Source organism: Mesoplodon bidens (genome assembly GCF_964165515.1).
Source record: "Mesoplodon bidens genome assembly, chromosome: 11".
In the NCBI taxonomy this organism is placed as follows: domain Eukaryota; kingdom Metazoa; phylum Chordata; class Mammalia; order Artiodactyla; family Ziphiidae; genus Mesoplodon; species Mesoplodon bidens.
In genome coordinates, this window is record NC_138167.1 from 32,590,667 (window position 1) to 32,608,241 (window position 17,575).

At 41.9% G+C, this 17,575-nt stretch overlaps 1 pseudogene across 1 annotated transcript in view; it reads left to right on the forward strand.

Moving 5' to 3' along the window:
• The window catches only part of LOC308625715 (ubiquitin carboxyl-terminal hydrolase isozyme L1-like), a 30,361-nt pseudogene extending 12,993 nt beyond the window's left edge, over window positions 1-17,368 (forward strand). Inside the window, exons 3-6 of the transcript in view lie at window positions 5,337-5,525; window positions 5,654-5,729; window positions 8,002-8,144; window positions 17,204-17,368. The product of the transcript in view is annotated as a ubiquitin carboxyl-terminal hydrolase isozyme L1-like (transcript). The remainder of the gene's footprint in view (window positions 1-5,336; window positions 5,526-5,653; window positions 5,730-8,001; window positions 8,145-17,203) is intronic.
• Window positions 17,369-17,575: the final 207 nt, after the last annotated feature.

The window sequence follows — 17,575 nt, forward strand, 5'->3', positions numbered from 1 at the left end:
GATTTGATTATCTGATGGTTTGCTTACAATGAGTAAACAAAGTGGTTGAATCCCTACCATTCATTCTTATTCTTTTGTTTAAGCAGTTTATAGTCCCAGAGAGTATAACATATAAATGATGCAGACTAGAGAACTAAATGCATACTTCTACACTAGGTGAGCACTGGGCTTTCTCTTGCTGTGTTTTCCTCTCAAATGTCTGCAAAATGAGTAGCATAAGGAATAGTTCTAGATTAGGAGAATTTTGCAGGAAATTATCTTTACCTGGTCTACAAAATCACACACTACAATAGTAATTGCAAATAGTGACTGATTCAGGTACCTCACCTTAATCATCTCTGGAAATATTTCTTTATGCCATTTATTCTTAATATCTGAACCCACCTTCGGTAATATAGTATGCAAATTTTTTTTGATAAAAACGAAACCTACATCATAGCATAAACTATATGTTTTTGCTACCTTTAATTTAAGCCAAAATATCTAAAATACACAGAAACATAGTTACAAAGTAGTTTCCAGACTAATGTCCCATCATCCTCAGGAAGCTTGTAATTTTTTTTTGTAACCATCTTTACAATCTACTGAAAAGAAGAAAAGAAAAAAACCCAGTTCCATTCCATATACACAGCAAAAACCAAGCCGTTCAGAATTCCTTCTGGTTGACTGAACACCTCCAACACACACTCACTCCCTGACCTTCTTCAGAAGCAAGTTTCAAAGCTTTCAGGCTGAGCTGTCCCTTTTCCTCAAAGATCTAGCCTCTTGAACTTTTCTAAGGATTGAGTCTCTCCTTCCCCCATGCTTGGTGCTCCACCAAGGAAAGTCTTGATATCTCTGGGATAACTTGGCCTTACAATGAAAACTGTAGACAAGCTGGTAAATAACAGCATGAGGAGGCTTTAATTAATTCACTTTCTCCCATCATGCACTGACACATGCAGACTGTACTACAGCTAAACTCTAAATAACCATAAAATATCAGAAGAGAGGTGTAGCCTCCACGTTCCCAAGATGGCATGACGCCGGAGGAAGCACCTGGCTGGGTTTTAGGAACCCCGTATTCCATTCTCCCTCTGCCACTAACACACTGGTAACTTGAGGTGGATCCCTGATGATGAGGTGCACGGCACATGTTCTTTGCACACCACCTTCAAGTCCATCAGTACATTCAGTCAGAAGATTGCTTCCGTTTGCCCATGTCCACACCAACCCTCCCTCACCACACACACCACCACTGCCCCCGTTTTACTCTATCTTGCCATCACTCTGAGCAGAAGATAATAGCATTTTTGTAAATTGGAGTATAATTGCTTTCCACTGTTGTGTTAGTTTTCTGCTGTATAACAAAGTGAATCAGCTCTGCATATACGTATATCCCCTCCCTTTTGGACCTCCCTCCTCCTCCATGCCACCCATCTAGGTCATCACAGAGCACCGAGCTGAGCTCCCTGTGCTATACAGCAGGTAGTAGTATTTTTAAGCACTCTTGGTTCTGGGAATATTCAGAGCAACTGCCTACTCTAAAGCCCCACCATTAATAGTTGTTTACCTAAGCAGGTAAGTTTTATTTTTAGCCAAAGCTGACTATAGTTGGAATGGTAAACCTTACAGTGCAAAAATATAATTCACTTTAGGGCTTCCCTGGTGGCACAGCAGTTGAGAGTCTGCCTGCCGATGCAGGGGACATGGGTTCGTGCCCCGGTCCGGGAAGATCCCACATGCCGTGGAGCGGCTGGGCCTGTGAGCCATGGCCGCTGAGCCTGCGTGTCTGGAGCCTGTGCTCTGCAACGGGAGAGGCCACAACAGTGAGAGGCCCACGTACCGCCAAAAAAAAAAAAATCACGTTAATGAAAATAACCACAACTTATATAGCCTTTACTACATGCTATCCATAGGAGTATTTAAAGTTACCTCCTTTGAAACAATATTCTAGTGAGGTAGGCATCACCATCCAAGTTTCACAGGTGAGACCTGGAGCTTACATTACTTACATTGCTCTAAGTCATACATCTTCTTAGACATGGAGCTGGAATTCCAACCTGGCTCTCCTGACTTCTACACCAGCAAGAGCACCAAATGCCTCTTCTGTTTTATTTTCCACACTGTGATTTGATCCTTCCTTTTACCTTCTGTGCCCACATAATTGTTACCTCTTCCTTAAATATCCACTCATCTCCAGGTGAGAAATTGTCTTTAAAACTTAAGACGATTTAAAGCAAATGCCTCCATTCTGAAATGGGTGTGAAGTAAACCCTCTTCCCACTTCCTCTGCAGGGCACACCTGGGTCTGGTCCATACTGGGTGTGTCTGGACAAAAGGGAGCCCAGGCGGAGATTGTGGACAGCTGTACCTTTGTGAGATCTCTAGAAAGGTCAAAGTCTGCCTTCTAGGATTGTGGGCAGAAGGAAGGAACGTCCATATGCTGATTACACAGTGTCCTCATTCGCTCATCCCACATGAGTCACCAGTCCTGCCCGTTTTCCACAGGTTCCAGCTGATCCATCCCTACAGGGATGGTGGATGTCTTGTGAAAATAGCAGGTGCTTTGGTTGCAAACAACCCTGGGTTCGACACCACGTCTGTAAAGAGGTGACCTCTACACTCACCTCCCCTAGTCATTTGGAGGTTACATCAAATCACATGGAAAGCTCATTGCATATGGTAGATGTGTGATAAACATCCATGGCTTTGGCCTCCCCGCTACTGACAATTCTGCTTCCTTCCATCTTCCTGATGTCAAGGGACAGTGGGACCCTCTGTGCCTTCCCCTGAGGGTGGAATCCAGCCTCCCTCAAGCTTCTGAATCAGCCTCTTACCTCTCCTGCCATTGCTTAGGGTTCCCCGCCTTTCCTAAGTCCCTTTCATCTCTCCATGTCATCTCTTTATTCAGTTTGCAACAAACATCTAAACTCAGGAAGCTTTGCATTGTTGCAAACCAGCAGAGAGCCCTAAATCTTATAGTATTTAGTCTGAATTGCTTGCTGATTCATCACACCATATTGTTTTCTGCTTATCTTTCTCTAAGACACCCTGTACCCCCAACCTGGTGGCAGTTACTACATCTTCAGTGCTGTGTTAAGTTGGGCCACTTCGATTGGCCACTCATAGGTGCTTGTTCTTCCAAAGTTACACAATGCAACCCGCTGATTCTGTATCTAATAAAAACATATTAACTGGACTGGAAAATTAGCCTGACTCTGATTTCCCATGACTTCAGATTGCTACGCATGGCTTCTGGGAAACCAGACTTTGGGAATTGCCCCTTTTTGCAGCAGAATTCGGGTGGAACTCGGGGAAAAAGTTAATGCTCACCCACCAACTTTGTGGTCGTCAGCCTCCAAAATATCCCCCAATGATTCCCACGTCCTGATATTCACACCCTTCTACAGTGCCCTCCCACACTATATCAGGGTTGGTCTGTGCTACGGTCTGAATGTTTGTGTCCCTACAAAACTTATATGTTGAAGTCTTAATGCCAATGTGGTGGCATTAGGAGGTGGAGCCTTTGGGAGGTGCTTAGGTTAGGAGGATGGAGACCTCATGAATGGGATTAGCGTTCTTATAAAAGAGACCCCGCAGAGATTCCTTCTCTCTTCCACCATGTGAGGACTGTAAGAAGGTGCTGGCTATGAATCCAGAAGACAGCCTTCACCAAAACCATGTGGTGACCATGCTCACACCTTGATCTTGGACTTCCAGCCTCCAGAAGTGTGAGAAATAAATTTCTGTTGTTTACAAGCCACTCAATCTGTGGTATTTTGTTGTAGCAGCCAGAATGAGGTAAGTTTGTGTAACCAATAGAATACAGGAGGAGGGACAGGATATTTCTCTAGAGGCTGGATTATAAATGTCATTGTGGCCTCTGTCTTACTTTCTCTGGATCACTCGCTTGAGTGGAAGCCGGCGGACACGTCTTAAGGACACCAAGCAGCCCAGTGGAGAGGCTCACATGGAGAAGAACTGAGGCCTCCAGCCAACTGCCCTGAGAGGGAGCCTTCTTGGAAGAAAATCCTCCAGCCCCAGCCAACATCTTGCCTGCGGCTTCAAGGGAGACCCTGAGCCAGAACAACTTTAAGTTGCTCCCAGTGTCCTGATTTTCAGAAACTGTGGAAAAATAAATGTCTGTCTTAGACTGACATGTTTCAGAGCAAAATTTTATGCAGCAAAAGATATAATACAAACTCTCTTTCCTGATTGCCACTACCTCTCTCCACCTGCAGAGGTGCCCACCCCCCATCTGAAGTAAACCACCTTGACTTATAATTGAAAACAAATAATACGTACTTTAAAATTATTTGACTGTCATTTTACTACCAGATGACATAACCCAACAAAGTCAACCTAACAGATATTCCTTAACAAGAATATCTGGTTTGACTATATTATAATTGGGAAGAAAACATAAAATACATTTGCAGTTTTTTCCCTAGAGAGTCAGGGTTTTAATAGGATACTTTAAAAGAACTTGAAGAAAGCTGCAACAACTAGTGTTTTGAAAGTCAAACACCCTTAGTCATTATAAGACACAATAAAGAAGATAAAGTCATAAATCACCCCCTACGGATGCTTTTGTCATCCAAAGAGAACGTCTCTCAGAACAGACTGATACCACGCACACAAGGTACACACCTTCCACCACCTTCTATTCAGTACCTTAAAGTGCGAGGCATCAGGGCAGGAATATACAACATATTTCCTCTGGAAATTCAGAATTTATACACTCTAGAGAGAACCAATCATTGGGTCACAATTTTGTATTCTGCTTTATCTAGAAAACACACACGCACACAAACTATTTATCAAATATAGACTATTTACATAAAAAATGTTAGTTTATAACTACTTGCTCCATAGAGATACTCAAAGCAGATGATTAGGAATGAAGTAAACTCCAAGGAATTTTAAGGTCGGGCATTTATTTATAAGTTAGAAAAACATGACAGGTCGCACACTATCTGTAGGGCTTAGTACAAATAAAAATGCAAAAGCCCCTTGTTTGAAAATCATTAAAAACTTCAGGATAACTGCAGAGTGTTAAATTAAGCACAGGGCGTTTCTGAGCACCAGGCCCTTGCAGCGACCCTGAAGACAGGATACGTTTTGTAGCCTGTTAAAGAGCTTTCTCAGGAGTTACGTACTAGAAGAAAAGAGAGTTAGGGCCAGAAGGCATCAGTGGACGGCTTACTGAGTGACACAGAGAAGCGTTTACTGGTGTAACAGTAACTAATATTTCTGTCATCTTCGTAGTTCCCAAAGCAATTCCCCCAGATGCAGTATCTCACCGAATTGCAGCAAGAATTCTGTGAGATGTTAACGTTATACCTCTTGTATAGAAGGCAAATTGGGGTCGTCCAAAGTGGTCAAGTGACTCCTTCAAGGCCACTCAGCCCACACAGGACCTAGATGCATGTCGCCTGACTACAAATCCAATTTTCTTTCCACGAGATCAAGACAGTCTTGTGGGTTACGAAGAGGCGGAGGACTTCATGTGTGCAATCCAGCCATTCACTAGTGACAGCTGGGTGACAGGTGGCACTGACAGACTGCATGGATCAGGTGTTTCCACACCTGTGGGTCTGACCCAACTTGACAGCCAACACCAGACCAAATTCCCTATTCCTGACCCCTCCTCCCCACCCTCTAACAATAGCATCAGACCTCAGCCTTCCATCAGTTTCTGGACTGGACAAGTAAAGTGCCAGTCAGCCAAGCAAGCTCCCACTCAGGTTTGCCTTTTATAAGATCTAGGAATCTGAGGCAAATGTCCTATGATTGACTGTTGCACAGTCTTTTTTAATGTAATGCATGAATATTTACCTTTAATAGCAGCTTAAAGAACTCTCAAATTATAGATATCATTCTAACTGATCTCTCGTCTCTTCCAAAAATGTAGATGAGAGCCAAAACGAAACCTGCCAGCATAAATCTACACTTGAAGAAAACAAAGTTAATAGTCACTCTTAAGCTCATTTCATTTTCTCCATTCTTGCGCTAAAACCATGACAATTTATGTGGTTTGGGGACAAATTTTAATTATGAGAGATCTAGAAGCAAATTATTAAAACAAAACCCACAATGTTCTTTATTAGTACTACTCTTAAATGACATTACTTATGAAATATTAGCTTTTAATTGGTGATTATATAAATGTGATTAAAATACTTCCACAGCCCTAATTTATAATGTTTCCTTCTTGTTTCATGTTTCCCACTGCAGTAAGTCCAATGTTGAGTGTAAGGCATTTCCCTCAGATTCCAGCTTTATTTCTGACTTGCTGGAAGGCACTGGCTCAAACTCTTAACCTCTCTATATTTCAGTTTTCTTGGCTATAAAATTGCGAGCTCACAGGGCTTGCCTGGTTTGCAGGGATGCTTGGGAAATTCTGGCTCTAGGAGTGCAAGACACTTTAAAAGTACAAAGTAACATTATGTTTACTCTCACAACTTGCTTCAGTGTATTATAGCAAAAGTTTCATTGTGCTACATACAGGAAATACCTATTTCAAAATACTGGTAAAATGGAAATTGTACAGGTTTGGGAATGGGTGTTCTGAGATCCGGCAAGAGTCAGAACGTCTTGAAAAATATTGTGAACCTTCAAGTGCCAAGATCAAAATCAAACCCAGAGACTATTCATATCTTACAATAAAGAGAGAAGATTTTCAAGAATGGCATATGCTTAGTCTCAACTGCGAAGCCAATATTAATACACGTTAAGATATTACGACACATATTATGTAATATATCATATGTAATAAGACATAATATATATTATCATCCACCTTTGTTTTATTGCTATTATCCCATTTCTTGTTCCTTACTGCAATTAGGTGAGGAGTATGAAATATAAGAAGTGACCAGATAAGGAAGTTTCATAAAAGAATGGGAAAGCATAGCAACACATGAAGAGGATGTAAAAGGACAGGGATGAGAATTTAAAGGATGGAGAAAGAAGAACAGGGACCTTCTTGAGAGGCTTCCTGAGGTATTTTGTCCACTCCTGTTTGGGGTCCTTCTCTGTTCTGAGTGGTTCTTCCTAGTTCCCCCTCCCCCCCTGGGGGCCAAAATCCCAAGACGGATATTCCCTAGCATTAGACAGAGGAAAGGTCAAGGTCCAAGCCCTTGAATAAGATGTTTTTCTAATGAATGATTTAACACTCCTCCCCTGACCCCAGCAATCATGCAATGCTATGTGTTTGACGGGCTTTTTCTAAGCTCTCTGTTTTAAGACTTTATTTCTGCAGGGGGGCAGTGGGAGCAGTTTTAGGTTCACAGCAAAATTGAGAGGAAGGTACAGAGATTTCCCATATACCTCCGTGCCCACACATGCACAGTCTTCCTGCCTATCAACATCCCCCAACACAGTAATGAGCTCTTTTTTTTTTTTTTTAGCATTTTTCCCTGGCTTGTCCCCAAGTAGCCACTTCCTCTCAGCTCACCCTGTGTTTTTTCCCTCCCTATTTCCCTTCATTTGTTTTTCTTGTAGTTCTCCTACACTTTATTTTATTTGCCTTCTGAGCCATCATATCCTCTATTAGCTGAGGTTATCTCTGGGGCTGGCTCGCATCTAGACAACATTCATTTTCTTCTGATCCTACTTTAGAAGGGAATTTCAATTAATTATTCATGCATTTTTTTTCTCCCAAAGGGGTGATCGCTCAGATTTGCTAAGGTCCCCGCCTGTCCTACACTGGTACAGTTTCATCATCTGGAGGCCAGCTGTCAGGTAGCACGCAAGCCCACACTTCCCTTTATTGAAGGACCATCCCACTCCCAGGGCTGACTATCCAGCCTGCCTCCGACCTCATCCATACCTTGGCTCTATTTTTCAAAACTCCTTCCTTGATCACTAGGTATTGTCAGTTGCAAATTCAAGCACGTGAGAGTAAAAAGTACCCTGAACTCCATTCCATCCCAGGACGCTAAATATTATCAAGATAAGCTCAGCCTTAATCCTATGGTAGTATTAACTGAAGGTGTTTAATTTCATTTTCTGCAGATGACTTCTTCTATAAAGCTGTGTTCATTCCCAAGCTGCTGGGGCAGACCCAGGAGCAGCCACAGGAGAAAGTGTGTGAAGGTAAAGAGACATATACCTCAGACATCCTTTCTCTAGGGACTGTCTCTCAGCAGCTTTTGAAAGTAAGTGGCCTTATGAGAATTTCTTCTGCTTCCTCCCCACCATTAAAACAAAACAAAACAAACAAAACTACTATCTTGATTTTCCAGCATACATGCACCATTTTAAATAGGTTAAGGAAATTTCCATGGCACCTCTTCTTAAGAGCCTGCCTTTTGTTCCAAGAGTTTAAAGCATCTAAAAGATAGGATCCTGTACTTAAGGTGAAGGAGAAATGCCAGGATCAGGGAAATTGGAACCTAGAGAGCGGAAATTACTTGTTTCACAAGAGGACTGATGGGGAAGTTAGGATTAGATGTTTAGCTGTTGGTTCTTTCTCCTTAATGCCCTGTCCGTGTGCTCAAGGCTCAGGGCCACTAATGATAAATTACAGCGGCTTCTACAGAAAACAGTGGACTTCTTGAACCAGAGCTTCCTAATATTCCCTCTTATAATAGCACACTGTGTGGTTTTTTCTTTCACAGCTTTATCACAATTACAATAAAAAATGTATCTGTTATTGCAAGTGATATCGAGTAACTTGCAGCAGACCAGTACTTCTGTCCAGCAAAACAAGGAAGGTTCAAAAATGCAGAAATCATCTGTCTGAAGGCAGTGGAGAGCAGCTGAGGGGCTGGGACGGGAGTGAGTAGAGTCAGAGAGGTGAGATGACTCCAACAGCTGCTCGCCACCTCCCAGGATGTTCATCCATCTGGGGTCCTGGCAGGAGCTGAGGATCTGGGGACAGAGAAACCAGAAAATTTGTAGTTGAGACATGGGGGGCCCTCCAACACACAGCTGGATTCCCCTTCAGGACATTTCCTGAACTGGGGGTATATGAGGACTGGAGGCTAAAAAGCAGAAGCAGAAAGCCTCTGAAAATCATCTCAGTTTTCAGCAGCCTCACAAGAGGAAAATTGGAGTTTGGGAACTGCCAAGAAGAGGGGCCAGGTGAAGACACCAGGCTCTCAGGCCAAGGTTGGACCACTATCTGGCCTCACATCAAACCAATAATTAAATTGAGATGGAGCAAGACCTCAATGCAAAAGTGAAAACAATAAAACTTCTGAAAGAAAACAGGAAAAGATCTTCATGACCTTGGGGTAAAATTCCTTTTTTTTTCCCAATTAAAAAATATGATGCTCTATTTTGCTTCTCAAAACACTGCAGCATTCTGAAAGAAATCAAACCTTTGTATTAGGAGTAAGGATGGAGGTTACCTGTGGGGGTAAAGGGGCGGCTGTAACTGGGAGGGGGAGTGGCTTCTCATCCTGGGTGCTTGTGTTCACTTTGTGAAAACTCATGAAGCTCCGCACTGGCTAGACATACACTCTTCTGTAGTATGCTTTGCTTCAATAAACACATTTACATGAAACGGAAGTCTTAGCTTTCTAAACATACAAAATGAAAAGAAAAAGAAAAACAGAATGCTGCAAATTGTGTGATTAAAGTCAGAAGGCACTTTCCTTGAAGCATTGGCTATGCACTGACAATGAAGAGTTTTTCAGTTTGTTTTCAAACCACCAGATTTAACTAAAAATAATCAGAACACTTCTCATGCCAACCGATAAGAATGTCAGCAGAATGTTATGCCACTACAGTATACAGGAAAACAGGACAACCTAAAGCAGGGCCAACAGATTGGGACTCATCCCTGAACTTGCTATGAAATGTGCCACCTGAATTCCCTGGCAGTCCAGTGGTCAGGACTCCGGGCTTCCACTGCAGGTGGCCCAGTTCAATCCCTGGTCGGGAACTAAGATCCTGCAAGCCACCTAGAGTGGCCCCAAAAAAAAAAAAAAAAAAAAAAAGTGCCACCTCCCACAGCATTACACTACCAAGCTTGGGCCACAGAGGTTGCCCAGTTTGTTTTGTTCTTTTTACAAACTATAGGTATGTACCATTGATAACTCAGGATTTCTAATGGATAACACTACGTTACAAATAAATTACAAATAATTTTAACTGCCCTCTCGTATCAATCTCTAAGTTGATGGAGTAAAGATAACAAGAGTGTCTTTTTATTTCAAAATTATTTAGAAATATGAACTTTGATAGCATTTCTAGGTGCTTCTGACACCCATAAACACTTCTTGGAAACCACTTGCAATTTCTAGAGCGCTTCAAAAACCACAAGGTGATCACGTTCCAGTTGTGCAATTAAACACAGAGCAACTGATACCTTCTCAAGTGGAAGGTGGGTTAATTAATGCATTTGTCCTACATGTAGCCACATAATTAATACAGTCAGCTGTATTAATTATTCTCCTCCTGATCCTCTTTATCCCCATCTCATACTCCTCATCTTCCTCCTCCATCTTCTTTTTCCAGAAAATGTTAAAGGGACCCTTTATCCTATCACTTTTCTTTTGATCATAGTTGGTGACATCCTTGTCATTCATCTCGTTCAACTCTGTTGCCTTTTTATAAAGTGATTTTTCACTATCACTCAAATTATTCCACATTTTATTTTTCTATCACTGTGTAACAACTTACTACGATCTTAGCTTAAATCAGCATCCATTTATTAGCTCATAGTCCTGTAGCTCAGAAGTCCAGCCTGATGTGACTGAGTTCTCTGCTCAGCGAATCACAAGGCTGAAGTCAAGTTATCAGCCAAGCTGAGTCCTCATCTGCAAACTCTAAGTGGTCATCACTTCTGGGCTCATTCAGGTTGTTGGCAGAATTCAGTCCCTTGTGGTTGCAGGACTGAGGACCCTGTTTTCTTGATGGCTGCTGGCCAGGGTTCTCTCTCAGTTCTTTAAGGTGGCCTGAATTCCTTTCATATGGCTTCCTGCATCTTCAAGTCATATCCCCTTCATTCTTCTATCTCTCTGACTTACTCTTCCATCAACTGGAGAAGGATCTCTGCTTAGAAAGGTTTTGTTGATTAAATCACACCCACCCAGATAACGTATTTTAAAGCCAACTCTGCCATAGAACACAATCACCTGAGTGAGTGATGTCTCATCCCTTTTATAGGTTCCAGGAATTAGGGTGAAATACCTTTCACCTGGGGGCATTTTATTAATTTTGCATACCATACCATGTCACCAGCTTTTTGGCCACATCTGCAGTGGAAATGTCTGGGTTTGTGGATTTGCTCTTGGGCAGAGGTCTAAGTAGAAGAGGAAGAAGCCAGATGGGTTATGAGGGTATTTGGATATTGTGATCTTTTTTTCTTGCCTCCCTTAACTCACCTCCAATCCTTCATTTCTTGATCAAAGTGCACTTTCCCATTTCACCAAATATGTATTTCTCTTTCCCACACATTGTATTGCACCTCAGAGCACTTAGAAAATGCAAAGTTCACCAGATCTCTGGATTTTTCTCCACAAAAATGGCATGAGCAGACATCTCACCTTTTGGTTTCTTGGGGTCTCCTTTGCTATCCTGACTGTGTTGTTTGCTAGTCCAGGCAACACAGTGCATAACAACTTCCCAGCCTTGCACTAACTGCTGCCACAAGAACTGCCTCAGGCAGAGATTTCTTAAGACACAGAAAGCAATAACCATAAGGGGAAAAAATATTGATCAATTGAACTACATTAAAATTAAGAACTTCAGTTCTTCAAAACCATCAAGAGAGTAAAAGGATAAGCCACAAATTGGAGGAAGAGAGTTTCTTATGTCTGACAAAGGACTCTTCTCTGGAATACATAAAGCAGTCCTTCATATCAATAAGAAAAAGGAAGAGAACTCAGTAGGAAAATGGACAAATGTCAGAAAAGATAATTCACAAGAGAAGATATCCAAACAGAAAATAAACATATGAAAAGGCATTAGATTTCATTAGTCATTGGGGAAATGCAGATTAAGACCATAATGCAGATAACACAAAATACCCTCCAAAATGACTAAAATGAAAAAGACAATTTAGAGAAACAAGAACTTCCATACCCTGCTGACCAGAGAGCAAACTGTGACTACTTTGGAAAACTGTTTAATAGTATCAATTAAAACTGAATATACCCATAGCTTATACTCAACAATTCCACTCCCAACAGAAATGCATACATGTATTCAACAAATGGCATGTACAAGAATGTCAACTGCAGTATTATTTTAGTATTCCCAAACAGGAAAGGCCTCAAATGTCACCAACAGCAGAGTGGATACAAAAACCATGGCATATTCATTCATTCAGTAGAATAATATGCAGGAATGAGAATAAGTAAACTATAACTCACACACAAAAAGGGATGAAACTCACAAAACTAATATTGAGTAGAAAAAGCCAGTCGTAAAGGAGTACATGTTATGCTTACCTTTTTATAAAGTTTAAAAACAGGGCTTCCCTGGTGGCGCAGTGGTTGAGAGTCTGCCTGCCGATGCAGGGGACACGGGTTCGTGCCCCGAACCGGGAAGATTCCACATGCCGCGGAGCGGCTGGGCCCGTGAGCCATGGCCGCTGAGCCTGTGCGTCTGGAGCCTGTGCTCCGCAACGGGAGAGGCCACGGCAGTGAGAGACCCGCGTACCACACACACACACACAAAAACTAACTAAACACAGGCAAAAGTAATCTGTGGTTTTAGAAGTCAGAATATTAACCCTGGGTGGGGGGATTGTGAGTGGAAGGGGGCACATGGAGGTATCTGGAGGTGCTAAGAAGATTCTTGATCTGGGCATGAATTATAAATGTGTGTGTTCATTTTGTGAAAAATGAGCTGTACACTTATCATTTGTGCACCTTCTGTATGTGTTTTCTACTTCAACAAAAAGTTTACGTTATGCAAAGCAATTTATGTATCTATTATCTTTCCTACCCATGAGTGTGGAACCACGTCTGTTTTGTTCACTACAATATCAGCAGCCCCTAGACAGCGCCTAACACTGTTTCTTATTTCTTATTCTTATTTTAACCCCCCCAATCAGTGGAGTAACATTTACCTGTGTTTTACCAAATACCTTTAGATATTGTAAGGCAGGTGTTTCAGATCAACCAGCTTGCAGAGGACAGAATGGAAAGCAAAATGCAGTAAGGAGCTGGAATTTAAGCTCCCTGAGGGCAAGAGCTTTTGTATTGCTTGTTCACTTGTTCTGATAACTTTATGTGTATAAGTCATTTAATCCTTAGAACAACCGGCCGAGGTGCCTCACAAATGAGGTAACTAATGAGAAAACTGAGCCTTAGAGAGGCTCAGTAGGGAATGAAACTGCCAAGACTCACACCCTGAATATGAGCTTGATCACAGCACTGTGTTGTTACCTCTGGTCATAGTAGTCACTTGAAAAGCATTTGTGGAAGGCATCCATAAAGGACCTCTCCAATATCCCTATTTTTCTCCTCCCACTTCTCCACACAGCTGTCATTACTTACTAATAGTCGGGTCTCAGGGTGGGCTTGGGGGCTGGGCAGCTGGGAGAGGGAGGGCAGGAGAGCCTTTTAGCCCAGCCTCCCAGTTTAGAAAGTCTCAAATACAGACTTTTGACGTCATTCCCAAATAAGCATACACATGGCAGTAACATTCATTCTTTTGATTGGAAGGAATCGTCCATCACACCACCTTAAACTTGGACCCCACTCTCGACAGCCCACCCTACAGAAATGTTGCTTATAAGCAGTGTGTAATCTTTGGAAAAGCAAGATCACTATACCATGCTTATTTAAGTGCACGTGTTAAAATTACTAATTTTTTAAACATAAACATTTTTAAACATAAACATTTAAAAATGAACCGCAATGTTTGTAATTCTGTTTTGGCCTTTCACGTTTTAACCTCCCAGGAATATTAAAAAAGAAAAACTGGAAGTGGCTGAGGCACTGTGATTTGCGGGGAGACCTGGCTAATGCACAGGCCGGTTCTGTGTGCACAGTGGCATTGTATCTCCTGCCAACCCCAGGTGTAACTGCTGCTACACAGGAGAGACAAAAGGGGAGCCCTCGGGCTAATTTGAATCACTAAAACCCACTGAAAACTGAAAGCCTCATTTAGTTTCAACTTTTTACCCTGCAAGTCTTGTTCCTAGGGTGGCTTTTAAATAACAACAAAAATGCTTGATTTTCCTTTCACTTCCTTCCCTCCTCATCTCCAGCCCCTGGTGGAAGTTCTCCTGAGGTTTTGCTGACAAAGGCAAACAATAATAACACCTTCCACTGACAAAGGTTTCTCAACAGCTCGCAGAACCTTTCCCTTCAGTTCCCTTCTAGCCTCTCAAGAGCCCTGTCAACAGCAATTACTACCTTGTTGACGGTCGTGGTGACTGTCACCCCACCCCCCAAAGTAAAAGTGACTTGTCCCAGGTCACAGAACAACTACATGGCCAAGCATGGATCTCACCATGCAGATGGGGAGAAAAAAATATAATACAGACCATGGACTGAGAACTTTAGTATTGCCTTAAAACTACCCTTGGCTTATCGATGCCTTCACCTTCAATTACAAGGAAAATACAAAAAAATTTTTTAATTTCAGTTTGGCAGTTTTACCATTTTCAACTACTGGAAAAATGAATCCACTTCAACTTCTTTTAACATGCATGCTAAGCCTGTAGAACTGTGTGAATTAGGCAAAGGAATTAATTTTCACATGTTGCAGAGATCAAAAGGCAGAAGACATATTCGGCAGAGGATGAAGCCATGCTATTTCAAAAGGGGAAAAAAATGAATATAGCATAAAAGGGAAAATATTTCAAATTTGTAAGGAAAAATATTTTTCACTAGAAAAATTTCCTCATGCTCTCATTTTTGTTTGGCTTAGCCTCCCCGTGGCATTCCAAGCAATCTGTCTCTTAGCACCACAGCTGTGAAATATATACACTTAAGGAGATTCAGTCGGTTCTAACCCCTCCCCCGATTTTATTAGCCTCCTGGCTTTCGCTGGGTTTCATTGTAGGCAGTGTCTTGCCATTGGCTCGCAAACTGTGCCGTCTAAACTGTTTCATAATTCTATTTTACAGAATAATATTTTCATCTAATAAAAGTCAACACAACTTGGGGAAATGGTAACAATCAGATTTACAGTCACAAAACCACATCGCCATCTTTGAACAACAATTTATTTTGTAGACTATTATTCAGGCCATCCTAGGAGAAAGGGCTAGTTTTAAGAGTAAACTTAACTACAGACTGTATATCAGAAATTTGCATCTGCTAGATTAGGAGTCCACAAACTTTTTTTTTCTTTTTTTGTAAAGAGCTAGAAAACAAATACCTTAAGCTTGGCAAGCTCTACAATCTCTCTCTCTGCTACCCAACTCTGCCATTGCAAGGAAAGCAGCCATAGACAGAAGACAATAGGTAAATGAACGGAAGTGGTTGTGTTTTAACAAAATGTTATTTACAAAAACATACGGCAGTCAGATCTGTGACGTGGAGCCATAGTTTGCCAACCCCTGATGTGGGTGATGGATATGTTTGCAATTGCCATTCAAAGGCTGACCCTAGACTCTAAGTCTTAAACATCTGTTTTGACAACTTACCCCAAAATGTGTGTTTATGTGTGTTTGGGGGTGGGGGTTAAGTTAAAATTAAAATGAATTTTCTCATGAGAAAATATTCAAAAGAGTAGGTACTTTCCAAATATGTTGAAAGATGCATTCATTATTTTTCTATATCACAATAAAATTCATATAAAATAGGCTACTGGAATGAAAAGAATCTTTAAAAAATGCTGGGATCCTGATATCGATACACTGACTAAACTGACAATACCCAACTGAGCCTTGAGCACCACTGGCCTTGACCTTCAGCTCTGCCCACAAGCAGAGTCTCCCTTCCAGGAATTCTAGCGCACAAAGTCAGCGGCACGTGTTTCGAGGCCTAGCTCCTCCTTCCATCTTGGCGGCACTGTTGGGCGTTATACTGATTGTGCTTTTATCCAGGCAAAGCACATGGCTTGTAGAAAGCTCAGCATGACTTTTCCAAGGCCACTCTTACTTTCTGATTTTTGTCGATGGTGATGGTCCTTTCCTTTACTTGAGCGTTTTCCTGAGATTTTAACAGACACTTCCCAAGGAGGATTTTTATGTAAATTTCAAACAAACCAGTGAGTTGAAAACATCTCGTGCTTAGCATCAACGGAGAGCAGTGTCATTCCCTTTGCTGCAGAACCTTCCTCTTGCACGGAGCTGCCAGCCTTAGGCGTAAAGCTCTGGCAGGCAGTTTAAACGATTGTTGTTACAAAATCAGTACTTGTGTACTATTATAACTTACTCCAAAATATGCAAGTAAATTGCATATATGTCAAAAGGGAGTGCATTGTTTGGCCTTTAACCATTTTGTAGGCTGCCCTGCAGAGTCCCAGGATAACAGGAGCAGGCCTGCCCTCTTCTTTCTCAGGAAACAGGAGGCAGCATCCTGGGGTGCCGCAGAGGAAAGGTCTGTCTCTGAATTTTTTCCCTGGCTGAACCTGGCTTAAAGATCTTTCTTTGTCTCCAACTGAGCTTTTCCAGTGGCGTAACGACCACGGCACCTGTTTTCTACTACTCTTTTGTACTCTGCCTGATTGCAATATTATTTTCATATTTGTCCCTCCTCCTTGAGGTGTTCTTACAAAGGGAGGGTGTGGGAGGCTCATCCTTTGTCATTGTCAACATCTCCCAAATAAGTAACTGGATGAGATCTTCCTTTATTCACTCTTTGACTCCATGATGCCTTCTGTCTACTAGTCAGTGTTCCAGGGCTGGGGGTAAGCAGTAAACAAAACAGGCAAAATCCTTCCCCTTGTGGAGTATACATTCTAGTGGAGGGAGCTGGAAAATTAAAACTAACATTAATTTAGCAAGTGGTAAGTTCCGTGGAGAAGAGTAAAATAGGAAAGGGAGAAAAGGATGCTAGAGGAAGGGCAGGGGTATGATTTTGAATACGGTAACCTAGGAAGGCCCCACTAAGAAGGAGGCATTTGACCAAAGACCTGAAAGGAGAACCGAGGGAGAGAGCTGTATGGATTTCTGGGGGAAGAGAGTTCCAGGTGGAAACAACAGCAAGGGTCCCAGGCAGACTGGAGAGAGGAGCCCCAGGCACTGAGGCTGGACCAAAAGGGAAGAGGATTAGACCATGAAGAGGACACGGGCATTTATTCTAAATGAGACATACCAATTACACTTGACCCTTGAATAACATGGGTTTGAACTGTGCAGGTCCACTTCCACGGGAATTTTGATGATGAATTGTCACCATCATCGTCATTCCGGGAGGACAGGAAACTAGAAGCAGCCCTGCATCTTCTGACAGGGAAAGATAAAAGCAGGAGAGACTTCTTGAAGAGAAAAATCGTCATAAGAATTCATTTTAAAAGCAGCTGATGGTATGATTATGCACTGGGATCCAATTTATTGCATGAATTGGGATGAGCCTAAAGGGACATCTCTTCAGTAGCAATTTAGATCCCTAGGAATTTGGCTCAGCTCTGAAACAGTATTTATCCTGGAGGAGAATATACATCTATAGGAAGAAAGATAGAATTCTGGAAAAACATGGTGATGATTCCACATGAAAAACAAATATAGGAG